The sequence below is a fragment of the Neopelma chrysocephalum genome, unplaced genomic scaffold (assembly GCF_003984885.1).
Source record: "Neopelma chrysocephalum unplaced genomic scaffold, ASM398488v2 Primary Assembly neopelma1_329, whole genome shotgun sequence".
NCBI lineage: Eukaryota > Metazoa > Chordata > Aves > Passeriformes > Pipridae > Neopelma > Neopelma chrysocephalum.
The window spans coordinates 598312-605338 of NW_020897992.1; the positions used below are offsets into that span (position 1 = coordinate 598312).

The window sequence follows — 7027 nt, forward strand, 5'->3', positions numbered from 1 at the left end:
CCCTCTCCCAGCCTCTGGCTCATTATCCTTTGGTGCAGTGTTCCTGTGCCATCAGCACGAGCATTTAAGCCAATTTACTTGACTCAAGGAAAAATTGTATTTACTTCATATCTGCTCTCATGGACGTGCTGTGAAACGACTCGAGCCAGGGCTTTGTTAGGAAAAATTCCCTCCCAAATCCAAGTTTGTCCATAAAAAGCTGTTTCTAACTGGCACCTCCAGGGATCCGTCAGGAATCGCTGCCTCCCTGGGCTTTCCAGAGGACTTTCCTCTAATACAAAGTGAACTTATTGACAAGCTTTCTTGGCTGTTCTTTCCAAAGCTTTTGTGAAGATATAATTGTCAGGGAGATATAGATTTATTTGGCATCCCCGGCCAGGCCTGAGAGATTACAGCTGCACCTCCCTGTCAAACACACTCCTTCAGCCAAATTGGTCTGAAATTGGGGATGATGTTGATATGGAAAACTGCAGGAGACAGCATTTCCAGGGCCTTCTCACCGAGGGGGAGAGGAAAAAAGGAAGAAAGAAAATTTATGTTTAGAGTCAGAAAGAAGAAAACAACAACAAAAAAATCCTCTTTTCCTTGGAAAGTTGTGTAGGATTAGAAAGCTCTGACTAACCAGACGTGTCTGGTGGTAAAACACTGGCACGGGTTGCCCAGAGAAGCTGTGGCTGCCCCATCCCTGGGGGTGTTCAAGGCCAGGTTGGATGAGGCTTGGAACAACCTGGTGGGTGGGATGAGATGAGTTTTAAGGTCCCTTCCAGCCCCAACTGTTCCGGGATTTACGATCTCCGTGGGGCTGGGGTTTTCCGATTTTCTTTTTCCAAATCTACTCAGCCTTTCTGACGCCCAAGGGCACGGGGTTCCACAGGTTCCACACGTGCAATTATGGAAAGGATAGTCCTATATAAAAAGAACAAGTTCTAAAATGTGCTCCTCTGACTAAAGGGAGAGCTTGGGCCTGCTAGGATGGGGCTGCAGTCCCACTGTGCTGGGAGCATCACAGTGCACAGGCTGTCCACTGAAATCCAAAGGATTGCCTTTGTTTCCACATCTATCAGTATTTTGATTAGTGCTACAGGCATGGCATCTTTATCTCCACCCACAAATATCCCTATTTTTAGTATGTTTTTAGTGCCAACTCACTCCAGCAGCGCTGGGACCACAGTGACCCCCCAGAGGTGGTGGGTTATGGTCATACTGAGACTTGAAGAAAAAAACTAACTGAACAATCCCATATTTTAGACCATGGAATGGTCCCACTGAGTTCTCAGCAAAGGTCCAAGGACTCGGGTGAGGGATGGAATCAGCACCATCACACCCACCCAAGCGCAGTCCACCTCAGGAACCCTCACACACCTACAGATCCCACTAAAATGGTGAAGTTAGGGGGAAACCCCCCCTGGATCACAGATGTGCATCCTGCAGCAGTACTTTTTAAAGTCATAACCAGGATTTGCATATAAAAGCAATGTTGATTTGGGTACCCCCTGGGAACCTTTCAGAGAGCTGAGAATATCTTTGTGCTCTGCCTCTGTCTGAGCTTGAGAAACCTGCAGTTCAGTCACTTTTAGTGATTCCACTAAACTTGGTGTAAGTGGGAAAGAAGGAATTCCATCCCCTACCTCCCTTGCTCTTCAGCTGATTTTTCTGTCACTTTTTTAAGCACTACCCCAGGCAGTTCCCTGCAAACCTGATCTCTGTGCAAAAGCTGCTTGAAATTCTTTGCTGTTACTGAGGAATTGTGCAGCACCTGGAATGCTGGGAATTTGAAGCATCTGAGGTGTTTGGTGTGAGAAGAAATGCACAGCACTTGCAGCTCCTGCAGCATGGCAATAGCTGGATCTGCTCCAGCATTGGAAGTTCCAGCACGTTAATTGTGATTAATTGTGACCTTGCTTGTTGCCTCACACGGGCCTGGGGGCACAGCCTGAATGCATCACACACTATTAGAAATAAGGATATTTTTAATGGGTTTTTTTGTCCATATCCAGCTCCACTGGAAAGGGAAGTCCATGGATCCCCTCCAGCTGGGTGGGGGAGAAGGCAGAAGTGGTTGGGATGGGTGAGATCACTCAGATTTAGTTGGGCTGCATATATGTATATACATACACACACATATATATATTCAAAAAATATAAGATCCTTTCTATGTTATATAAGGGACACTGATTCTGTGATTCCAGGTATAGGTTCCAACCACACATCCCTGAGCTTTGAGGTGTCCAGGTGAACTGTGCTCTTCTAAGACAAGGCAGATAAATCAGACACAGGCCATAAAGTGGGCACCAATTTCTTAAAGATTAATCCTGATCTCAAGCAGTAAAGTAATAAAAGGTTTTTTCCCCTCTCTGCATAAAAGAATATTTCAAAAAAAAAAATCAAATAAAGATTTCTCATAAAACAGAAGAATGATAATGGTGAAGTAGTAAAATGTCTGAGAATTTTATCTTGCAGGTCAGAAAGAAACACTGGAAACACTGTGCTGCTCACCTTTGGTTCCAGATGTGCAGCTGTGTCACATCCTGGGGGAGCAACAGAGGGGACAGCACTGGGGTGGCACCTGGGGACAGGGCAGAGAAGATGGATCCTTTATCCATGAGCAGGACCAGCACTTCCTTCCCCATGAACAGAGGACACTGAAGGACACTGAGAGCTGGAGTGTCTCTGTGTCTGTTCTGCACCTCCAGAACCCTACAGGCTGGAGAAGGGGAGGATCCAGGGTGACCTATTGTGGCTTTCCAGGACCTGAAGGGACCCTACAGGAAAGATGGAGACTATTTACGAGGAGTCTGGAGGGACAGGACACAGGGAATGGCTTCCCACTGCCAGAGGGCAGGGAGAGATGGGATATTGGGAAGGAATTCCTGGCTGGGAGGGTGGGGAGGCCCTGGCCCAGGTTGCCCAGAGAAGCTGTGGCTGCCCCTGGATCCCTGGAAGTGTCCAAGGGCAGGTTGGAGCAGCCTGGGCTGGTGGGAGGTGTCCCTGCCCATGGCAGGGGTGGGATGGGATGCTCTTTAAGGTCCCTTCCAACCCAAACCATTCCATGATATTGCTCAGTTTTCCCTCTGGGAGGACACTGCTTTTCTGGGCAGCTCTGGAGAATTGTCCTGAGGGTTCGTGGAGTGAATTTCTGAGCCAAGGAGCCTCTTCAGCCCCTGCTGAGTTCAATGCCCCATCACTCAGAGCTGCTTTGGAAGCTCAGCCCGAGCCCTGTCCTGGCTGAGCAGTGTCCCTGCAGCAGGGCAAGGAAAACCCGAAACTGGGGCATTTATCACTTCAAATTAATCCTTCTCCAAGTGAAAATGCCTTTGCTTCCCAATTAGGCTGCTGTGAGCAATGGAAACAGAGGAAAACTGCTCCCCTTAATGAGTCCCTTTGCAGAGCTTTTGGCGGAGTCATCTCTCATCCCCAGCTCGCCAGGGCTGATCCTCTGGCACTGACGGGGGGGGGGGGGGGGGAATCCACAGGGAAAGCTCCCCTGCTCCCCCCCAGGGGCAGCCCACCCTGCCCCAGGCTCTCCCAGACTGGTGGGAGCAGTGCCAAGGCTGGCAGGGGGGGTGTGAGAGTCACTGACTCATCCTTTCACTGCTCAACAGCCCAAATCAAGGCTGGAAAACGAAAAACAAACGTGAGGAGGTTGTTATTTAGAAAGTGTCACACTTCTGGCGATCCCTGTGCAAAGCATTCTTCAAAGTTGGTTCCTCTTTGAAGACAAAAAGCTTAAGAACTTCTCCGTTCTGTTGCTGTCACATTTTAACAGATGTTATGAAGTTTGAATCAGGCAGAGTTTTAACCCTTCATATTGCCTAAAAACATGGAGTAAAACCTGTGTAATAGCCCATTCTCAAGACTAAGTCCACCTGACTGCTTAACTACATCTTTACTTCACATCCAGCCCCCCATCCAGCCCCCCATGCCAAGCCCAAATGCTTTAAACACTCTTTCAGATTCTGTTGGACTTTGAAAAGCAGTTGCAAGTCATGCTGGACAGGGATAAACCCTGGGTACTCATGGGAAACTAAAAATGCAGGTAAGTGCATGATCAGACTGAGGCCACGAACCTCTAAAAATGCAAGGAAAGACATTTTAACCCCACAGTTCTGGAGCCCATTAAAATGCAGGTGCAGAACCCCTGTTTTCATGGCTCACACCCCAATTCCAGTTCTCTTCAGCTCATTAAATGGAAAGGAAGTTTGTTGTCATCTTGCCTCATAAACAACTTGAACATTCATAATTGGGGAAAAAAACCCAGCAGCTTCCATTTCCACTCCTACTTCTTCCACAAGGAAAAGAATTAAACCATTGCTCACTGTTGCCTTCCAGGAGCTGGCTCCTAATTCCACTGCCAGCTCTGCCAGGGGAGCTCATTTCTCACACCCAGCATGGGTGTGACCATGTTTAATTGTAGATCAATCCAGCCAGCACTAAAACATGCAAAAAGGCTCTCAGGACCCCCACCCTGCACAGTTATGCCATGCAATAAATGCAAACACCCCAGTCAGGAGCTGTGACAAAGCAGGATCAGAGTCACAGAATCAGCTGGAAAAGGTTGGAAAAGACCTCTGAGATGGAGTCAACCAGTTGTCCAAGTTGGTTCTGAGGGGTCTTGGAGGGGGCTGGGAGTTGCAGCTGGGAAACTCTGCACTTAGATTCCCAGATATGATGCTCCACAGGGAATATTTTTTGTTTTCTCCACGGAGGTGGCTGGTCCTGCCACATCTTCAGGGTGGTTTGACATCCCTTCACCCAGCCAAGGTGTTTTGGGCTGCAGGTACAAGCTGCCTGCTGGCAAAGGAGCTGCCTGGGCTTGAGAAGGGTTCTGAATATCAGAAACTGCTCCAGCCTCAGCCAACACTTCATCAGCAGGAGACCAATCAGTGACATCCTGATCAATTCAATTATCAGAGCAGGAATTTGCAGAAGCCCCTCAGGAGGTGTTTGCACACCCAGAGAGCCCCAGGGAGGAGGGAGGTCCAAGCAGCCCATTTTTCCTGGGGTGGAGCTCTGGGACATGGCTGGTCTGGACCTCAGATGATGGATTCAGTCAGCTCTGAACCCGGGGGACACTTGGGGAATCAGCCCCAATACAGCTCATGAGAGATGTGAGAGCAAAGATACTTCACTTCCCTGCATCTGCTTCCCAAACCCAACTTCTCAGCTTTGGGTCTCACGTCAAAAAAGGCTCATTTTCCAATCAAAATCTGACCTTGATTCATGAGAAATTCCAGGAGGGAATCCCTTCAGTCCATGGGGGTGACCAGAGACCCCCCAATGTAGTTCTTTAGCTGGAGGGAACAGGTGATGCATTGCTGCTGGTGTCATGTCTCAAAAACCCTCCAGAGACAGGAGCAGCTTCACAGGGTGTTATAAAAACATCACTCAAACTCACTATCACTGAAATCCGTTCCACTGTCATTCCCTACACTGGAGACAGGGCCTGGAGCCAGGAATAGAAACATCTCTGGAGCTGGAGAGGAGACAGTGCATGATCCCACTTGGAGAACGAGCGGGAGCTGCACCAGGAGCTCTCCCACCATCACCCCCAAAGAAAGGCAATCATCTCATCTCCTCCCCCACAACGTGTGCAGATTAATAAGGCTGTAATTCCATTGTTGAATCCCGATAATAACGTCTCAAACCACGAGAGTAAAGCAATTACAGAGCTGTGTATTCCAAAATTACCCTCCTAACCGAGCCCTGCCTGACCCTCTCTCCAATTAGCTGCAGACACGGCGGGAGGAGGAGGCTCAGGGTACAGATCTGTGCATCTCAGAGCTCTCTGACTCCACACGCAGCTTCCTGAGGAGCTGATCCATTATTCATCTCAGTCCCTCTGGCTGGGAGCTGAACTGGGAGCCCAGCTCAGCCTCAGCCTGTCAGAACTGCTCCTCTGGGCTGGGGAACCTTCTCCTCTCGTGGTTCCAGAGCCCAGACCAGCACAGGGGAGCTGCTGCCCACCAAAGGGGTGAGGAGGGTGGGTGCTGAACCTCCCCAGGTCCTGCTGCTCCTGGAGGAGCTCCTGCACTCCCCAGAACCCCCCACGCTGCACAGTGCATCCCCCTGGGATGGCCCTGCAGCCCTGGGGAATTCACAGCAGATGTTGGGAGCAAATTCTTGTCTGTGAGGGGGGTGAGGCCCAAGTTCAGCCTCCCAAACCCCACCAAACCCCACCCCTCTCCAGGTGCTTCAGACTTGAGCAGAGCTCCCCCAGGCTGATCCAGGGCTGATTCCCAAGAGCTGGGGAGCACTCCCACACTGGGAAACAAGGACACAACAGCCTGAGCCCCCTGTCCTGGTGTTCCTCTGGGCCACGAGGACAACAGATCCCACAGACCAAAGGGGAGGGGAAGGGAAGGGAAGGTTTGGGAAGGGAAGGTTTGGGAAGGTTTGGGAAGGTTTGGGAAGGGAAGGGAAGGGAAGGTTTGGGAAGGGAAGGGAAGGGAAGGGAAGGGAAGGGAAGGGAAGGGAAGGGAAGGGAAGGGAAGGGAAGGGAAGGGAAGGGAAAGACCACCCTCCCCACCAAGGACAGGCAAATGGAAGAGTTCCACAACTGCCCAGGCTCCCAAGTCCCGGCTGTTGCCAGAGCTCCAGGACAGGCATTTCTCCCTGCACAGGGTCTGTGCCTGGGCCTGGCACTGCCTCCCAGCCCCTCCCATGGGTCAGAGTTTGAGGGCAGAGCAGCAGGAGATGGAGCTGCTCATTCCAGCATTTCATCTCCACACTTTGCTGTGGCTCTGCCTGTCCCCAGCCCGACCAAACCCCCCTTGGTCAGAGCAAACCCTGGCCAGCTGCATGTAGGGGCTGTAAATCTGAAATATTTAGACCCTTAGCTGATGGAAGGCAGTGTTTGCTTCATTCCTTGCCAAATTTTTGGGTGGATCACGAAGTGGAATATTTCCCCCCAGCCCAACTGTGCTTTCCTGCCTAACTTGGGCTTTTCATGCCGGTGGTGAGGTGACATGAGTGAAACACAAGTGGATTTATTTGCCTTTTCTTCTACTGGATGTGCTGCTTCCAGCTG

At 50.3% G+C, this 7027-nt stretch overlaps 1 long non-coding RNA gene across 1 annotated transcript; it reads right to left on the bottom strand.

Moving 5' to 3' along the window:
* Positions 1-339: 339 nt before the first annotated feature.
* Positions 340-1866, bottom strand: LOC113978454. Its single transcript, XR_003537578.1, has 2 exons — positions 1757-1866; positions 340-492 (listed from the first exon to the last, which is right to left on the bottom strand). It is a non-coding gene; the product is annotated as an uncharacterized LOC113978454 (long non-coding RNA).
* Positions 1867-7027: the final 5161 nt, after the last annotated feature.